Consider the following 19,746-nt stretch of genomic DNA (forward strand, 5'->3'; position numbering starts at 1 on the left):
ATTCTGCTTGAACACTTGAGATGACCAGGATCTAACTGGCTTTAGGATATTAGATCTGCTACATTCATTGTTTTTTAACTCCTTTGCTTTGGGGGGTTCACTTGCCACTTTGAACAAGTCCTTGCAGAAGGCAATTCCTTGTACTTCTCAAAGGAAGCTGAGTGCTTCTCTACTATTCCATTGCTGGTTTCTGTCTCTTACCAAACTTGAGAGAAGTGGATTTGGTCCTGGACCCGTGGCCACTTATCCTTACCTAAAGAAAACATTCATTCTCTATTCATTTTGTTTACGGACCAGATCTAACATTGCAGGGTCTTTCACTGAATGGACCTCTACTGTTTCATCACACTCACTTCTTAACTAGATGTATTTGGACTCTAATCAAGCTTATTTGCTTACTGAACTGGTATATTTATTCCTATTTCTGTACCTTTGCACATGACCTACTTTCTAACACTATACTTTAAACAAGTCCAACATTTTTTCCTTTAGGAAGCCTTCAATGGGACTTCTAAGCAATTATTGACATAGTACCCCTTAGCCTTCTTATGTTGGATATTCATATGTATATTTATATGTATGTATGTTATTTTGTAAATATATTTTATAGTAGTTTTATGTGTAGAATTTGTCTCCTCGTGTAGGTTGTAAGCTCTGTAGAGCAGGATCCATGTCACTCCTTTACTTTTATAAACCACTTCCCTCACCACTTCTTCACAGGTGCCTAGTGCTACTCATGATGTGATTGTAGAATTTGACTGACATACTTAAAAACTTAAGGCTTATTTTAGACTTTAGAGGAAACAAAAGGCCTTAGAGTCATCTCTCTGTAATTCCTACTCTCTTCCATCTATTTACCCTGGGTTATAGATTCTTTTCCTTTCCTGACTTTCTCTGGCTCATAGCCTCCATTCTGTGCAGCATTCAGTGAGGCTGCTTGCTACCAAGCATTCAGATAACTGGTTGCTTCTCCAGCCCTTCTCCTTTTCAGATCATATAATACTATCCTAGTGATATTTGCCTTTGCTTTTGCTCCTCATATTTCCTTCTGGTTCAGTTGCTTTTTTCCTTGATATCTCACCTTCTTCCACAGCACTGAGGTCTCATGAATTTTTATAATTTTTTGTTGTTAATGAATTGTTTCATTATTAAATATATGCATGTATCCAAGCTGCTCATATTCCATGTGTCATTTCTGATTATATCTTAAGCAGAAGTAGATACTCTTCCTCCTAGAGTATGGTATCAAAACTATGGAAGAAGCCTTCTCCTTGAGATTTGTTTTATACTGGATTCTGCCCCTAGTGGTTAGTAGTAGTAGTCAATGCTGTATCAGAGGAAGTTGGAAGAAGTTTCTGGATATTGTGCACCCCCACCCCCCAGTACTGAGGATTGAATCCAGTGGCTCTCCACTGAGCTCTCTACTGAGCTCTAGCCCCCATTCTTTCTAATTTTGGAGAGAGTCTCACTAAGTCACCCAGGCTGGTCTCAGATTTGTGATTCTCCTGCCTCATTCTCTCAAGTAGCTGGGATTATAGTTGTGTCCCACCATGCCCAGCTTGTTTTGTTTATTCAAATTTTACAAATAGAGAGTACTATGTATGTAGCTCAGTGGCAGAGTGCTTACCAAAAAGTAATTGAGGTTATTGAATTTGAAGTTAGCCTGCCTGCTCCCTGAACCCATTGACAGAACTAAATTAACATTGTAGTTTCTGTACAGAAGTTTTTTACCATCCAAAAAAATTCTTTAGCAACTGGGAAGCATTAAAGCCTTGGTCAAAGACAGCATTCTGCCTAAGGCTTTCTGCTTATCCAGAATCATGGATACCATTTTGATAACTGGCAGCATATTTTTAAATCCTAACTAACTACATTCGGTTCTGTTATTCAATTTATAAGCTTCTGTATTTGGGTATTTCACCAAATGTAAGGAAAAGGGAAACAAAAGTATCTGCACATTTTTGATCGTTCATGTTCTGAATCAGTTGGTCCTGAAGAATTGTAGAAAATGGATATTCCACCTCCATGTGCAGAATTTGATCAGATAATCTGGGTGTTGATTGGTTTTCCAGGATCACTGGAAAGCAAATCTATAGTAAAAGGTCAGTGTAGATATCAGAAGTTTTTGAATCAGAAACTTTTTTCACCTTTCTGTAATGCTATCCTTTGATGGCAAGTCTCTTCTATACCAAATAATAACCAGAAGGATATCAGACTCTCATTCTGGAAACCATTGGTAATTAAGATCCTATCCGTATATGTATTTACAGATAAACACATTGTTTTGATAAATCCTAATACCTCAAATTTGATAAAATGGTAGTAGACAGGAGGTTTTTGTTTTGTTTTGTTTTGTTTTGGTGCTGGGGATGGAATCCAAGGGTGCTCTGCTACTGAGCTCCATCATCAACCCTTTTTTATTATTTGAGTCAGGGTCTTGCTAAGTTGCCTGGGCTGACCTGAAACTTGGAGTCTCCCTGCCTCAGCCTCCATAGTTGCTAGGATTAGAGGCCTGTGCCTCAGTGCCTGCCCTCAGATGACTTCTCAACATGTATGAACGTGCAACTATGTTACTACTTGAGAAATCCCTCTAATCTGGAAGGAATCCCTTCAAAACTTCCTGTAGCAAAGTGTAAATAGCAATAGAGAATGCGGTTGGGAAATACGTAACATCTTTCTCATTGAGTGCAATTTCACCTACAATGAAATTATTCCTTTTTTCAACATTTATACAGGTATTTAAGAGACTATGTTGGGTTAGGGCTGTGGCTCAGTGGTAGGGCACTTGATGCCTAGCATGTGAGATGCTCTGGGTTCCATTCTCAGCACTGCAAATAAAGGTCCATCAACAACTGAAAAAATATGAAAAAAAAATTTTTTTAAAGTGGCAATGTTTCTAAGGTTGTCTCCTAATGGACCTTCCTCCTTACATAGAAAGTCTCATAAGTTCATGGCTTGCACCAAATGTATTCATGAATAGTTTTGATCTATTGACCAACTTTAAGTCTTTTAAATCAAACTATTCCTTGAATATTAGTATTTCTGAGTACTGTTTTCATAGTCAGAACATGGAAAACTTGTAAGTAAAGCCAACATCGTGGGGCGCTCCTGTAATACCAGCAACTCTGGAGGCTGAGGCCAGAGGATCTCAAATATGAGACCAGCCTCAGTAATTTAGCGAGACCCTATCTTGATACCTGTCTTAAAAATTAAAAGGTTAAATCCCCAGTGCCAAAAAAAAAAAAAAAGGTGAAGTATAAAAATTGGAAGTTATCCGTGTTAGTGATGTGCTGATATCTTCAAGAATGAGATTATAAACAATAGCCCTAAGAAGTGGTAATGCCGACTCTAATTTCAAGAACTGATTTTCGTTTTTCTGATTTGGTAGACCTCATCGATCCTGTAGTTAGGCGAGAGAGTGGTGGTAGTTGCTTTTAATCACATTCAGTATTATTTCCAAGTTCCTCTATGACTGAGGACAGCCTCTCTGTAGGAGAGTCTGTTGGGGCTGGACAGACAGTCGGACAGAAAGCCGAAAATTCTTCAGGCACCCCCTCCCCTCCCCGCCCGCCTGGCGCCGGCCCGATCCAAGATGGCTTCCCTGAAACAGGTAACTAAATGTGTAAGTTTAGAGCGCCCCCAACGGAGAGGGCCAAAAAGATGCCGAGGAGCCCGTTCACCTGCGAACTGAGCCGTGAGGGGCGAGCTGCCGCCAGATTTTATTTTCAATCAGGCATATCTGTGGTTGCCTACGTACCCTCCTCAGCCTTTTAGGACCTCCCACCTCAAGAGACTTCCTGGATGGCGTTCACACTACCCCACTGGAAGAGGCCAGGCTTCGGCCCCGCCATTGGTGGGAGGGAGCGAAGGTAGGCGGACCCCAGGGAGAATGGACTACTAGCAAGCTAGATTGAGGCGAGGGCTGGCCATGCTCCGCCGGAAGGCGCCTTGTTCTCCGAGACGGTGAGTTGAAACGCTGACTGGAAGGAAGCACCAGGACTTTTCAGGTAGGCTTCCCGCTCACGCCTGCTCCTCAGTGCTGGCCAAGAGTCTTTCCAAAAGCTCTGGCTCTCAGAATGGCTTCAGTAACTCATCCTGCCTCTCCTCTCTCGCGGCCCCTGCCAGTCCCCCAGTTGTGAGGGATCAGGTGCTGGGTGATGGTCCGGACTGAACCATTCTCCTTTGTGAGAGGCCGGGGGAGAGGGCGGCTGCCGGGCCGCGGGGTCCGAGCGGGGCCACGCTTCGAGGGGGCTGCTTGGGCCACCATGGAGTTTTTAGAGCTTGTCATTGCATTACTGGGCGTGGTGTAGATTTGAGGCAGCGCCTTGTTGTTCTTCCCCCTTCAGAGTAGAAAAAACTCCCCGGCTCCGCTTGGTTACTTCATACTTTGGACTCAGGTGGGAGATTAAGGCTTTTACCTACCTACCTACCTACCTTCCTTCCTTCTCTCTTTCATTTAATAATAAAAGTGGATAGGAAAGCATAGGGAGCGTATGCAGATTGTTGTTCACTTTTAGGTGTAATTTCCGTGTGTCTTCTGGGAGTGAAGAGTAGGCTGTTGGAGAGTATGTAGAGATGGTGGGAAAGGAGAGCTCAAGTCTTGCATCTCCTTTGACAGGTCTGCAGAGCTCATTGGATTTCTGTTGCATTATGTAAACTCTTCACTGGCACGGGACCTCTCCCCCTACCTTATAGCGAATGCAATCTCTTTATTTACCTGTCTCTAGTGTCGCAGGGAATTTCTCTGCCATTGCAGCAGCTGTGCAAATGCAGCCGCCTCCTTTTAAGAGGCAGTTGTGAAGTAATTAAGGTCTTCATAGAAGAGGTATGTAGTGGACTAGTCGCTTTTTGATGAACGTGCAAAGTGAGCTGGAAGTAAAAAATTTACAACTCTATATGGCGTTCTCTCTTGAAGAATGGACACTGGAAAGTCTCAGATAGAAGCCATGGGAACTGCATTATCAATGTCTGCTGCATCCCACCATCACAGCATCCACAGATCACGCATCTCTGTTTTCTGAGTTTATCAACTCAGTCAAGGATTCCCTTTTTGCCTTATCCTTAGTTGAGTTCCCAACTGGTGTGGAGCATATTCGGTACTAGAAAGTGAGTTTGGATTTGAATAATGTTTTCAGTAATGTCTTTCTTTTGTGTAGTCACCCCAGTATGTTCCTGAACAAGTTGTAGTCAACTTCATGGTGCCAGAAGCAGGAAACTATTTTGGAATTGTTTCAACACCTAAAAAAAAGAGTGATAAGAAAAACAACATTTTCTATTTAAGAAGATCTTCTGTTGCAAGAGTAGCATTCCAAAAGAAAAAAAAAAAAAAAAAAAAAAAAAAAAAAAAAAAAAGAGTAGCATTCCAGTGGGTCTGCAAGGCAAGGCAAAGGACATTGGCCAAAAAGAGAGTAGACATCTGCCTTGAAGAGACAGGCTGTGGGGGGAACTGGAGTGTAGCTAGTGGTAGAGCATGTGTTTAGCATGTGTGAATCCCTGGGGTCAATCCTAGAACCCCCAACCACCCCGCCAAATGAGGCAGGCTCAGGAGGCTTGAAATGGAAATAGCAAGCAGTGATGGATTGGGATAAGAGATTTCATGGAGGCACTTGTATAGGTACTTGCACAGGTCATACCTTCTTTTTGCTTGATCTGTCTTGTAAATCTGGCCTGTTGATTTTGTCAGTTATCAAATTAACAAATTCCTTTTTTGTGGGGGAGAGGGTGCTGGGGTTCAAATCCAGGGCCTAGTGCATTCTAGGCAAGTGCTGTACCACTGAGCTGCATCCCCAGCCCAACCAAATTCATTTAGATATGGATAGAAAATGTGTCCATTGAGGTGGTTGTGAATCACGAGAAAACACAGACCTGGTATTTCCCAGGAACACCTTTGCTCTATCACCCCTGGATGATGAGGTAGAGGAATCTTGTAATTGTAGGACTCACTATTCCAGAAGTTTGATTATAACCGGAAAAAAATGATATTTTATATGGATGGTGTTTCTGATAGGTAACAGAACATAATGAAGGCAGAGTTTAAAATAAACCATTGAATACCTCTGAAAGGGTGTTTTTTTTTTTTTTTAATGCAATACTACCATTTAATATTAATTTGTAGATGCCAAAACTATGCTTGCTTACTGAAAGAATGAAATTGAATGTTCTCATCTATGAAGGGACTGTAACATTAAGATGAGGCTAAATGCTTTAGTAATATTGTTTGTCAATATTCCTGGAAGAGTTAAGCTGTCTCCTGAGGTTACATTGAACCTAATATTTGGGAGAAAAACAGAAGATAGACATTTCTCTCAATCCTAAAAGTCACTGTCCTTTTGTACTTCCTTTTAAGCAAGTCCCTTATCTGCAGGGACTGTGATCTGTTCTTGCACTATTGTGACCACCCTGGTATTTACTATTTTACTTATAGCATTTGATTCATTGATAGATTATCATGTTTCCTGGCACTCAATTTGAAATTTTTATATTTCCTCTTTAACAAATTTTTTATTCTTTTGCATCACAAAGTTGATGATCATTATCATCTTGAAAGGAATGCAGAGACTCCAATTTTCAAGATATATTTCCTTTGGTTCCTACTCCCTAACTGTTGTATTTATATGCAACAACAGTTTCCTATTACCTAAAAGTTTATTTAACCATTTACCGCATTCTAAACTTTGTGCTGGATAACCTTTTCCCCCTTTAATCTCTCAGTTTTGTTTTATATGTGTTTTATTTAATATGTGTTTTGTTTTATATGTCATAATTTAGCTCTTTTGTGTGTGTGTGTTTTCTAATTCTATTTCATATTGCCTTTAAATTTTTCTTTGTATTTGTGTGGTGAACCAAGTTCACCTTTTTGTAGTTATTGAAGTTTAAACTTTTTATTTCCCCCCTTTGGTACTGGGAATTGAACACAGGGGCATTTTACCACTAAGCTGTATCACTAGTTCTTTTTATTTTTATGTATGTATGTATGTATTTTTTGTACTGGGGATTGAATCTAGGGGTGCTTTACCACTGAGCTACATCTCCAGTCATTTTTTAGTTTTTGAGACAAAGTCTTTCTAAGTTGCTGAGGTTCTTGCCAGGTTGCCCAGGCTGTCCTGAAGCTTGGGATTCTGCCTCAGCCACCTCAGTGGCTAAGTGATGTTTAAAAATTTAAGCTACGAAGTTACTGACATTTAAAATTTAAGCTACAAAGTATGTTAATCTCTGAAGTTTCTCATTAAGCTGTTGTATAGGTAACATTTGTTTTTGTTTGTTTGCCTTTTCGTTATCCATTATTTTCTGTCCTTCACTAGGGTTTTTGGGTTCATAATGTCACATATGAAGCAAAATGGTCAACTTTATATCTTGCAACTTGGCAAGATTTCAGCAGGAAACTTTTTTTTTTTTTTTTTTTAGTTGTAGATGGACACAATACCTTTGTTTTTTTCATTATTTTTATGTGGTGCTGAGGATTGAACCTAGTACCTCATATGTGCTAGGCAAGCGCTCTACCACTGAGCCACAACTCCATTCTATAGGAAACCTTTTAAAACGAAGCAATTTCTATCTATTAACTGTTATTATAATAGTAAAAAATCCAGTAGGCATAGATAGAAATTAGCCTGGCCTAGATAATTGCTTTACATTTGTCTTCAGCAGGAATGGGTCCAGGAGTATAGTCAAGCCATGTAAATGTGTAAGGAGCCTAGACAAAGTTCTAGTTTCTTCAAATCTAGATTATCAGTGTACTGTTCTCATTAATTTGAAGAGTTCCCAGAAAAATTATTTATTCTTGTTCATAATTGCTGATCAAGGATTGACTTCGTTGTTGAAAGACTTATTATTTGCCCTACAATACCAGAGAAATTTATAGTGTCCCTTCATTTTATGTTATTTTCAGATTTTATTTCATTAAGAAAAGATAATTAAATGGCATGCTACTGAAATTGCTAGGTAATAATATTCAGAATTGTGCTTCTTTTCTCCTTGTATATTGGTACCTTAAATGTGATAGTGCTAATCCTTTTTTTGATGTCCCAGTACTCTAGTAATTAGTAATTCCATAATAACACCTTTTTCTTTTGAGAGTCTATAACTTCTAAGACTATATCAGTAACTTTATGAGAAAGGTTATACATTCGCTGAATGCTTTTTTCCTTCTTTTTCTTTCCTTCTTTCTTTCTTTGTGTTTGTGTGTGTGTGTGTGTGTGTGTGTGTGTGTGTGTACTCTCTCATTCTGGGGTTTGAGCCCAGAAGATTTAGCACATGCTCTAGCACTGAGCTATACCCACAGCCCCTTAACTGAATTCTTAATTTTATTTGACAGGAAAGTTATTAATGAGTTGTTAAGTCTTTAGGGTTTCTCCAGTTGTTTTTTGTGCTCATTATTTGGAATTTTCTGCTTTCTTTATTTCTACATCTTTTGAGGATGCAGTGCAGACATCTTTAGGTCTTATTCCTTTGAGGCATCAGTATTCAGAAGTATATTGTCCCATTAGTGATATGAGAAGTTCTTTTGGTTGGTTGTAGAAGTTTCTTTACTTTGGTTGCCTATTTAGAACTCAAATCAACAGATTTTTTCGTGTGGAACATGATTTTATCAGGTATGCATTTACCTAGATAAACTGAATGTAAGATTTTTCATGAAAACTGAACTCAGTGTTTATTCTTAAATGCTTCTCCTCAGAACTCGTTATTTATTTTATTTGTTTATTTTTCTAAATTTTACCCCTTCCTGGGGGGAGGTGGGGCACATCCGCCATCTCTTCCTTTATTTGCATATGAATTCTCTTATAAAATGCAGTGCTTTGCCTGCGCTTCAGTTATATCTCCCATTAAGTCCTTTCTCTCTCTCTCTCTCTCTCTCTCTTTCTTTCTTTCTTTCTTTCTTTCTTTTTTAATGAGGTCTCATATATGGGTTTGAACACTTCCTTTCATTTCTTTCCTGAAAATCATGAGAGTCCAAAGCTAAGGTAGTAAACTTTAGGTAGGCCTGAGAACTACCTAGGGATAGCCTGAAGTTGGAGAAATCTGTTACTACAAGCAGATCCACACTGCTCCTCCCTTTATTAGGGATTGAACCCAGGAGCCCTTTAGCACTGAGCTACACCCTCAGCATTTTTTTTTTTTTTTTTTTTTTTTTTGAGATAGGGTATCATTAAATTGCTTAGGGCCTTGCCAAGTTGCTGAGGCTGGCCTTGAACTAGCAATTCTTCTGCCTCAACTTCCCAGGTGGCTGGGATTGCAGGCAATGTGCCATTGCGCTCAGCCTCACAAGCAGGTTTTATGAAGTAAATGGAGTACTTATGAAATAGTGGCATATTCCTACAAACATGAAAATGATTAGTTGAATTACCTGGGAAGTTGCCTTAGATATCAGTGCTGGTTGAAGTCTGTTCCATGGTTAGGAGGTTAAAGGGTTGTACTGCTTTCTCAGCATGGTAGTACTGGAGTCCTTTCATCATGCCCAGCAGTCCTGCTATTCTAATTGTGAAACTTCCATATATATTTCAGTATCCCACCTGATTCTGCTTAGTACATCAGCTCTGTTGAGTCTACAAGTAATAATTTTGCTTGATATAAGCCTTTATTGGTGCTGTTTTAAAATAGTGGATGAGGCTAATAATACATTTCTTTATTTGCCTACTATGTGCCAAGCATTATGTATTTATATCTTTTAATCTTTAGGATTACTCTGAAATAAATGGGATGTTACAGAAGAGAAAAAAAAATAAGACTTAGGTAGATAATAACCAGGAGTAGGACTCTGGTCTGTCTGACTTCAAAGCCCTATTTGTTATCCAGTCTCCTCCCATTTAAAAGTTCAGTACTGACTCCTGTGGGAGAACTGTCTTTGACCACAGTACGAGACAGGTAGGCATTTAGTAACTTGTTAAAGCTGTACCTTTAACAGTTGTAGAACTCTGAGCATATGAGATTTCCTTTTACTTTTGTATTTCTCTCTCTGTTTGGTATTGGGGATTGAACCCAGGGGTGCTTTACCACTGAGTCATGTCCCCCTTTTTATTTTTTTATTTTGAGACAGGGCCTCACTAACTTGTTGAGACTGGCTTTGAACTTGGGATCCTCCTACCTCAGCCTTCCCAGCCACGAGCATTACAGACATGTTCAGCCAGATTATCTTAAATTGACCTAAGAGCAGTCATCCTTAAATATTAGGCTCTTATTTTCTGTCTTCATGCTTAGGCTAAAACACTAGGGTTTTACTGGGGAGAAAAAATCTACAATGAGATTGACTTAAAAAATGATCCATGCCATATTTTTGAGTCATAAGTGTATAGTGTCATCCATTTACTTCCTGCCATAGCTGTAAACTGGTTACCACTAAGGCATTATGATCCTAAACCTACAGAGGATAACTAAAATTTCATTATTTTCAACAGTGGTTATTACACTTATAGAAAAGTTGTATGTTGGGGGGGGGGGGGGTTCCTGGGGATCAAACCCATGTTTTCATGCATGCTGAGCAAGCACTCTACCACTGATCTACATTCCCAGCTCCCTAAAAAAGCCTTATATGTGTATTGCGTATAGCTCCTTTTGCTGTATGTAAAAGCTGTGTCTGCTTTGGGTACTAAAACATGATGATGAGCTTATGTTATGGTGTCTCTTCTAAATGTTTCTGATGGGAAAGTTGTGTCACTGACCTTTTTTTTTGTCACTGCTGTGAGTGAAGCCATTGCCTTTGCTCAGAAACTTCCACATTACCCTTCTGTAGTTTGACGCCTACATAACTTTCGCTGGAAGTTCATTGCATTCCTTTAGCAAAAGTACATTGAATATCTATTACCACCTGAACAAGTAACACACAGTCCTTGCCCTTGAGGAACTTGCATTCTAATAGGGCAGGGAAAGACATCAAATAACTAATGATATACTCAGTTATTCAATCTCTACTACAAAGGGGAAGTATTGAATATTAAGAAGAATTTATAATAGGAGCGTTTAACAACATATTGGAAGTTAAGAATGTGGTTTCTGGGGCTGGGGTTGTGGCTCAGTGCTTGAGTACTTGCCTAGCATGTGTGAGGCACTGGGTTCGATTCTCAGCACCTCATATAAATAAGTGAATAAAGTAAAGGTTAAAAAAATATTTCTGAAGCTACACTGTCTAAATTTGAATCTGTCACCACTTTTCACTCATTATGGGATATTGGGCAACTTACTTACCTCTGTACCTCATTCAGTTCCTCATCTGAGAAATAAAGGTAGTTATTTCAGACTTGTTAAGAAAGTTTGGGCCAGGCATGGTGGTGCACACCTATAATCCCAGCAACTCAGAAGGCTGAGGCAGGAGGATTACAAGTTGAAGGCCAGCCTCATCAATGTAGTGAGGTCCTCAGTAACTTAGTGAGACTGTCTCAAAATGAAAAATGGCTGGGGGTGTGACTCAGTGGTTAAGTGCTCCAGGCTTCAATCCTCAGAACCAAGAAAATAGAAAAGAAAAGCAAATTGAGCTGAAGGTGTAGTTCAGTGGTAGAGCCAACATATGTAAGGCCCTGGATTCAAATCTCCAGCACTGCAAAAAAAAAAAAAAAAAAAAAAAAAAAAAAAAAAAAAAAAAAAAAAAAAAAATGAAGAATGGAAAAGAAAAGAACCAGTTAGAAGGCAATACAATAGTCTAGGGATGTGAAGATGATAAATTAAGTCAGTAGATGAATTTGAGGGATATTTAGGGACTAAAGATAGGATTTTTAAATGTTGGATTTAGGTGATAAGGAAGGTTTATGGTGTCTACAGCCACAATCAGATAGGAGGTGCTGGAGAATGATTACCTCCAATAACTGTTGAAAAGACTAAATAATAATTGAGGCTGTGTATTTGAATTAGACATCCTTAAAAAAGAAATATAGCACAAAAAGAGAAGGAGGGAAAAGGACCAAAATGAAATTAAATCATTTAAAGAATTGGTAAAGAGTAGCAAAGGCGAAGTATCTGAAGAGGTAGAAAATAATCTGAATAGTGTGGTGTCTTATCTATCTATCTATCTATCTATCTATCTATCTATCTATCTATTTAGTGTTTTGAGATAGGATCTCACCAATTTGCTGAGGCTGGCCTCTGATTTGCAATCCACCTCCTGCCTCAGCCTCCAGAGTTGCTGGGATTATAGCTATGCACCACCCTGCCCAGCTGTCATCACTCAAAGTTGGATACTGAATGAAGCCAGTTATTTGAACATTAACTTTGGACTTTAGAGAACCTAAAACGTAGCTATTTCTGTGTGCCTTTTATTAGGCTGATTAGGCAGGGTGTGATGGTACAAGCCTGTAATCTCATCTGCTTGGGAAACTGAGGCAGGAAGATTGCAAATTTGAGGTCAGCCTGGGACATTTAGGGAGATTCTGTCTCAAAATAAAAATAAAAGGGACAGGGGATGAATCTTAGAGGTAGAGTGTTTCTGGGTTCAATTGTCAGTACTACAAAAAAAGCGGGAATGAATTGGGGGGTGGCAGGGCTGGGATGTGGCTCTTAACTCAGTGGTGGAGTGTTTCCTTAGCATGCATGAGGCCTTGGGTTCAATCACCTGTTCCATAACCATAACAGCAAAATTAGGTTTACTAGAGAGGTAACAGAAGCTAGAGTGCATGTTCAAGCTTACAGATATTGGCCTGCCAAAATTAAATATTTTGGAAGCCATTAATCTGAATACTGATGTCCTCTAAGACTCATTAACAACTCTTAGGCAGATACAGATGTTGGTAAGAGCAGATTTTTCCCCCCAATTGTCTATCCAAACACATTTGTTCAATATCTCCTAGGACATAATAGTTATGTTTCAAGTACTGTGTTAGGTGTTTTCTTTAATCCTCATAAATACCCCTGTATCTTGATAATCTTACCTTCTTTATATGGAGAAATGATCTAGACTCAGACTAATTTACTTGGTGGGACCAAAATTTGAACCCAAGTCCCTCCATGTACAAATATAAGTAAAATACAAGAGGACTAAACAAAATGCTACAATAGTTTGTAGCTATTGTAGTTTACTTCTGACTTGACAGTGAAATGTAGACATCATAAATCCAGTGGACATTTTAATGCTTATATTATTGGACATTTTTGCTTCGTTTGCTATATCACTCTTCCCCCAGGAAATTTCTTCTCTCTTCGCTTCTGTGACACTGAACTCTCCTACTTCTCTAGCTCTTCCTTTTCTACCTGCTTCAGTTGGCATACCTTATTCTGATCCTTCTCTCAGGCTGTTCCTTAACATTCTCCAACAAAAATCATACATAATTAGGGCTTCAGCTAAGTGTTTTGTTTAACTTGCATGTTTATAGTATTTTAAAAATTAATCGTCTACATTTAAAATCTAGAAGATTTTTCATAAAACTTTTTTTTTTTTGGCACTGGGGATTTAACCCAGGGGTGCTTAGCCACTGAGCCACATCCCCAGCCCTTTTTTTTATAAGACAGGGTCTGTCTTAAAACAGACTTAAAGACCCTGTCTTAAAACAGGGTCTGTCTGAGTTGCTTAGGACCTTGCTGAATTGTTGAGACTGGTTTTGAACTCAGTCTTCCTGCCTCAGCCTCCTGAGCTGCTAGGATTACAGGCGTGTGCTACGGTGCCAGCTTCATAAAACTCTTTGTTTCTATCATTTTTGAAAAATGTGAAGTTCTGTCAACCATAGATTTGTATTTCATATGACAAAACTTAGAGATAAATAGCAACTACTTTGTTCGAAATGGACATGGGTTCTCTAGTACTTTAGGTGCTACTATTCTCTATTGTCTCCCAATAATATTTGGGTAGTTTATCTTACATGTGGCGTGTTCTTCACATTCCCTAGATAATCTTCATGCTTATACCTACCACTTAGATGTTGACAGACATCTAAATCTATCACCAAGCCAGACTTTTAGACTTATACAACCAACCTTCTTTGAATGTCACCAGCATGCTATAAGAAACTCAAATTCAATATGACTGAACTCATCTATCCCTCTAAACTCTAGGTTCTATTGATTTTTATTCCCCTAAGTATATTTAGCCCCATGTCCTTTCCTTTCCATCATTTTCTTTTGAACCATATTGCTGTAATTCAGTTCTTACGCTTCTCATTAAGATTCTTGGTTGCAAACAACGGAGATCATCTTTGAACTGACTTAAGCAGAAAGAGAATTTATTGGAAGATGATTGTATGGCTTAAAAAATTAATGGGAATGTTAGAGAACTTGGTTTAGAAAATGGGCAGAAATCGAGACCTGACCACAGAGATCAGGAATCAGGGTCACAACACTGAACAGTCTGTAGAGGATGCTGCAGTAGAACCCTATTGTTTCCCATTGCCAGATACTATCTGACTAGTTGATCTGGGCCTTTTTTTTTTTTTTTTTAATGGTCTCACTAAGTTGCTTTCGACGTTGCTAAATTATTGAGGCTGGCCTTAAACTTGTGATATTTATGTCTCAGCCTCCCAAGTCGCTTGGATTACAGGTGTGCACCACCACATCCAGCTTGTTTTTGAGTCTTTGCATTATTGCTTCTAAGTCATAGTTCAGTAGTAGGAGTGTCCATTTGAATCAGCCTAGGTCATGTTCATATTTCTCTGTCAGGAAGGGGAGGAAGGGACCTAACCGCTCCTCCCTGGCTCTATAGATAGATGAGATCTAGTTTCCCACTAAAGATTCCTCCCTATTCCTACAATATAGTAAGGGACCTTTTGGTCATTGAGCAGGGGGAAAACATCAGCAAATATCCACAATGCAACTCTTTCATGATCTCTCAAAGCAGCCTCTTGATTCTGTATTTTCTAACACCCCTGCCCCCGCCCCAGCCAGTTACCTAACCAAAATGTAGTTCTGTTCATGTCATTCCATTTTTCTCAGGCATCTTAATCTGCCTGTAAAAAAATGGCTTAATGTCATATTCAGTGTCCTCTATTGTTTGGTCCTTACCTATCCCTTCATCCTCATCTCCCTCCAGTTTCTTTGGGATTTACATTTTCACAAGACTGAACTACTGAAGGAAAAACAGTTTCTTCCCCTTGTCTGTCATTGTCTTTCCTTTTACTGTCTCTGCTGCCTGAGTATGCCTTTCTTATGGCCTACCTTACCTTCCCACCTTCCTTAACTTTTAAGAAACTATTTCTTTTGTATCTTTTTTCTCCTTAATTTCTTTTTCCTCTGTATTACTGTAATAACTCTGCTGATTTCATTATCACCTTGTATTTAATCACCTCATATTATAATTGGTTATTATCAATTTGTCACTGTTATCAGAGTCCCAACCATTCTTTCCCCACATGTATACAAATACTCTGAATTGGGGTAAGAAATGTATCTTATATTTATCTTTGGATCCCAATACTAGCAAATTAGTTGGTACATCAATGTTGATATACTCAATAAATGTAGAGCTAATGAGTGAAGAGGCATTTGATGTAGATCTTAGAAAATAAGTAAGATCTTAGCAATGAAATGAATTAAGGATGGTGTATAATTTGAAGGCAGCAGTATTAGGTAGACCCAGATGAAAAAAAAGTATGGCAATAATAAGTTGTCTTTTTTTGACTAGCTCACAAATGTATATAGATAGTAATAGTGGAAGTAAGTCTGAAAGGCAAGATGTGGTCTTAAAATTTATGTCTTAAGTAACGGAAACCTTTGAGAATTTAGCATGAGGTTGATTTGGTCATATTGTGTTTTAGGAAATTAATTTGGCAGCAGAATGGATTAGTAGGAAGAGAGATCATACATAAAAAAAGGAAGATGGTAGTAGAAATAGGAGTCAGATGTATGAATGCTGACTTTGCCACTTAGGTTTGTAGTCAAATCATTAAACACTTAGTGTGTCTCTCATTGCACCCCTTTTTTTCTTGTGGTATTAGAGATTGAACCCAAGGACACTACCACTGAACTGCACCCCCAGCCCTTTTTTTAATTTTGAAAGTCTCATGCTAAGTTGCTTAGGCCTAGGTTGCTGAGACCGGTCTCAGACTTGCAGTCCTTTTGCTTCAGTCCTCCTGGGTTGCTGGGATTACAGGTGTGCACCACTATGTGCACCCAGCTCAGTTTTCTCATCTATACGACAAGCTGGTTGACTTGTTATGACAGCCAAAGTCTTTGCTAGCTCCAAATCTGTCTTTTAAATTGTGTAAGAATGTCAATGGGACTTGGTAAATGATTGAATGTTAGATACAGAAGGAGGTTTCAGAGATACTTTCTGAGGTTTTGAGCCAGAATGAATGGGAAATAGTATTGCTACCCACAGAGTACTAATTGGATATTTCTAGCATACCTCGGGGTAAAACTAGACCCTTTAAAAATAAGAAATCTAAGACCAAATTGATCTTCCTAGTTTGTATTGTATTTGTCCTAGGTTATAGAAATTAGAATTTCAATGTTGAGGATAGTTATTTTTCAGGGGAACTAGTGATCAGGACAGAAGCAACTTTTTTTGTTTTTTTAAATAACAATTTCCTTTGGGGGATTTAATCTTGCTTACCATCACTCTGGGGTTTTAGGGGAATTATTAAGAGTGGTATCAAGTGGCATTGCAAAGTGGGCACTCACCGATATTTCAAACAGGCTATTTCAAGAGACGTAAGGGTGGGAGACCTCTTTTGAGAGTAGGGAATGGATATGTGTTTTGGGGAGGTAGAGGGCCGGGATGTTTGTTAGAGGGCATCCGAGATAACTTTCTAAAAAGCACTGCTGCTGCTGAAGGGTTAAAATGTCAAGAATGCAAGCCAGCTCTATGGGTTGTGGTAGAGTGCTTTATCTTTTAAGAGTAAAAGGCTCCATATTCCAGCCACTGTATTGACTCCTACTGTGGAGGGAGGATTTGGCACCTTGCGCTGTGTAGTGGGATAAGGTGTAGTCACTACAGGAAAGGTGTTGACAGGATTGCTGGAAGGCCAGGGTTCCAGAGGGAGGCGGAGCTGGCCTAGTGCGGAACCCTCCCTCCGGAGTTTTACACTCTTAGTTGTGCAGAATACTGTGTAGGTACATGGTAGGGAATTTAATCCCCAGGACTGATTTCCTGCACCATAAAACTGTTCTTTGGGCCAGGCCCCCAACCTCTCCACTTTTTTTTTTTTTTTTTTTTAATCAAGCTGCAGGCTTCGCCTGGGCCCTAGAAACCGGATAGGCCTCTCCGTGCGCTCTCAACCTAACATGCGGAGGAGGGGGAGGGGGAGTTCCTCTTAGTCCCACCCTTTGCGCTGTTTTGCGTCTCTGCGCCTGTGTTGAGTGGCAGGGGCCTTCAGCCAGTGAGAACACGGGGCGGGCAGGAGCATCAAGTTAGGTTGCGCAGGAGGAGGGGGAACTGGTGCTGGAGAGACAGCGAGAGGGGCGAACCGGCCCCCCACGGCCGCTGCAGGTAAAGCCATCTCTCTCTACCACTGGGTGAGGCACAGCTCATTTTCTCCCTCAGGGATTGTTGGGTCCCTCAGCCTGTACTTCCGTCCTAACGTTGCTTCTACTCAAGGCATCCACACCCCCACCCCCCCGCATCTTTCCGTCTTGGCCATCCCCACCCTGGAGGGCACCCCCCGCTAGCTTTCTCCCTCAAGTGCATGTACCTCATCTCCATTTTGGGGGTGCCAGTGGCCTGAAATCTCCCGCCTATGCTGCGGGCCTTACTGACACGAACCCTGGCAATATAAGCAGGTAATGTACCCGGGTCCCCCCCACCCCCACCCCCAGTCGCGTTTTCCTCTCCATCAACCTCTTAACTTCCTTACCTGGCTCCTTCTTTTTCCCCATATAAGTGCATAATTTCTGTAGTTTCTCCTTTACCTCCATTAAATACATGGTTTTAGCTTTCACAGTTGCCTATTTGGCTTTCCCTATTTATAAAGAAGAGCATACTTTACCAGCCATATTTGCCCCAAATGTCCATAACCCTCACTGAGGTGTAGTACCTTCTCCTTCAGTAATTGGAAAACGAAAACAGTAGACATACATTTGGTAGTAAGGATGGTGAAGATAGAGAAAATGACCTAGAATGTTGGTCTTTTTGAGGCAATTTGAGTGGCTCCAAGTTAATAGTTCCATTTTTTTATGGTCTTGTGTCCTTCCATCCTGATACCTTCTTGACCCTAACTTGTTATTACATTTGCTTTGGGTATTTATTTGCCATTTCTGAATAAGATTTGAGACTTTGTGGGTCTCACAAATATCTCCATGGTATAGTTTTTAACTGCTTCCCCTCTAAAATTACATTGGCGTTTTTTATTTTAACCCTCCTGATTATTTTACTTTCAAGAGATTTCTCATTTAAATTAAGCTGCTTCTACCCATCTTGTGATTCAATAACCTGTGTTTATGTCTATCTGCAGCTGATCCTCTTGAAAAGGATACAGTTTCCAACAACAAGATTTACACTTTGAAGTAAAATAGTTTATTCTTTTCTGAATCTTTGGGCAGCTAGAAGTTAAGTGGGCATGAGTGGTACTTTCTAAAAGTGCATTTTACAGAAAAAGGTCAGTATTGCTCAAAATGCCATTTGTTTGTTATTGTTTAAGAGGATGGGCAAAGAAATCTGTAAATGGAGAATGAATGTCTGTGGTTCAGTTTGTATAATTTTATCTATTAGACAATGGAATAATCTCTGTTTCAGTGTTTCTCATCATCATAAACAGTGAACTATGATAAACTCCTTTTTGAGAGACCATGAAAAACTTATCCCAGTGATGTTCATAACCTTTCCAAGCCAGGCATGCTGCTTTCTCTGCTTCAACCTCTCTTAACCCCCATCTTAGGTTTTTACAGATTCTCACAGGTTTGGAAGATTTTGCCCAGTTTTACCAAATAAGAGTAACTTGAACAAGGAGGGTAAAGCCACAAATATAAAACTATAATATTGAACATACATTTTAAAACATTTACCTCTACCTACCATCCCAGCCCCCAGTTCCCATTAGCTTTTCCAAAGGGATGTGTCCTCCATTCCATAGTTGAGGATCACTGCTATGTTGAAAAGGTATGGAAAAATTTAGAATAAAATTAAAGTAAAATCCTTTATGATAGAACAGACAAGTTGTTATAGAAATGGGCCAGAATGAGACAAAATATAAACCAGTGATGATAAGCTAGGCATGGTGGTGTACACCTGTAATCCAAGGGACACAGGCAACTTGGGATGCTAAGGCAGGAGGATCAAAAGTTTAAAGTTTAAGCCAGCCTGGGCAACTAAGTGAGACCCTGTCTCAAACATAAAGGGTTGGTGATGTAGCTCAGTGGCAATCCCCAGTATTTGGCCCGGGGAGGGGGTGGGTGGGTAAGGCATTGAAACAAGAACCATATTAAATGTGCTAAAGCTGCAGAAGAACATCAGTTTATATTTACTTTGAGGGGAAAGAGTAGTTCCTCTTGAAGGAGCTGAGATGAAGGGCTATTTATGTAAAATATACGTATAATAATATATATATATATAAATGAAATATTTTTCTAGCAGTAACTGATTTATTTGGAGAGTATAGATTTGTAGACTTCCACTTCAACCTTAACAGACTTGTTTGTTCCTTTTCTGTACTCTCATCCCCCAAGATTTCTTTATTTTGTCATGAATGTGGACATTAATTTAGAATTATGGAAAGTTACTTAAGTATAATTACTAAATTCTTACCTCCTTCTGGGTACATGCATGTTTCTGTTTTGGGCAATGGTATGACATAGCTGACTTCTTTTTTTTTTTTTTTTTTTTTTTCCTTTTTTTGGTACTAGTGGTTGAACCCAGGGATGCTGAGCCACATCCCCAGCACCTCCCCTTTTAAAAAAAATTTTTTT

General features: G+C 39.5%; 1 protein-coding gene across 8 annotated transcripts in view; it reads left to right on the forward strand.

Annotated features, from left to right (window-relative positions):
* The first annotated feature begins 3,898 nt into the window (after positions 1 to 3,898).
* The window catches only part of CHD8 (chromodomain helicase DNA binding protein 8), a 65,280-nt gene continuing 49,432 nt past the window's right edge, over positions 3,899 to 19,746 (forward strand). For 4 of the 8 annotated variants that reach the window (XM_079128683.1, XM_079128688.1, XM_079128686.1 and 1 more), the window contains exon 1: positions 3,899 to 4,007. The gene's annotated coding sequence lies outside the window, so the exon portion shown is untranslated. Of the gene's footprint in view, positions 4,008 to 17,271; positions 17,336 to 18,296; positions 18,441 to 19,746 lie in introns of those variants that run through there. The other 4 variants (XM_079128684.1, XM_079128690.1, XM_079128689.1 and 1 more) reach the window with 4 other exon arrangements.

This window comes from Sciurus vulgaris (assembly GCF_902686455.1).
Source record: "Sciurus vulgaris genome assembly, chromosome: 2".
NCBI lineage: Eukaryota > Metazoa > Chordata > Mammalia > Rodentia > Sciuridae > Sciurus > Sciurus vulgaris.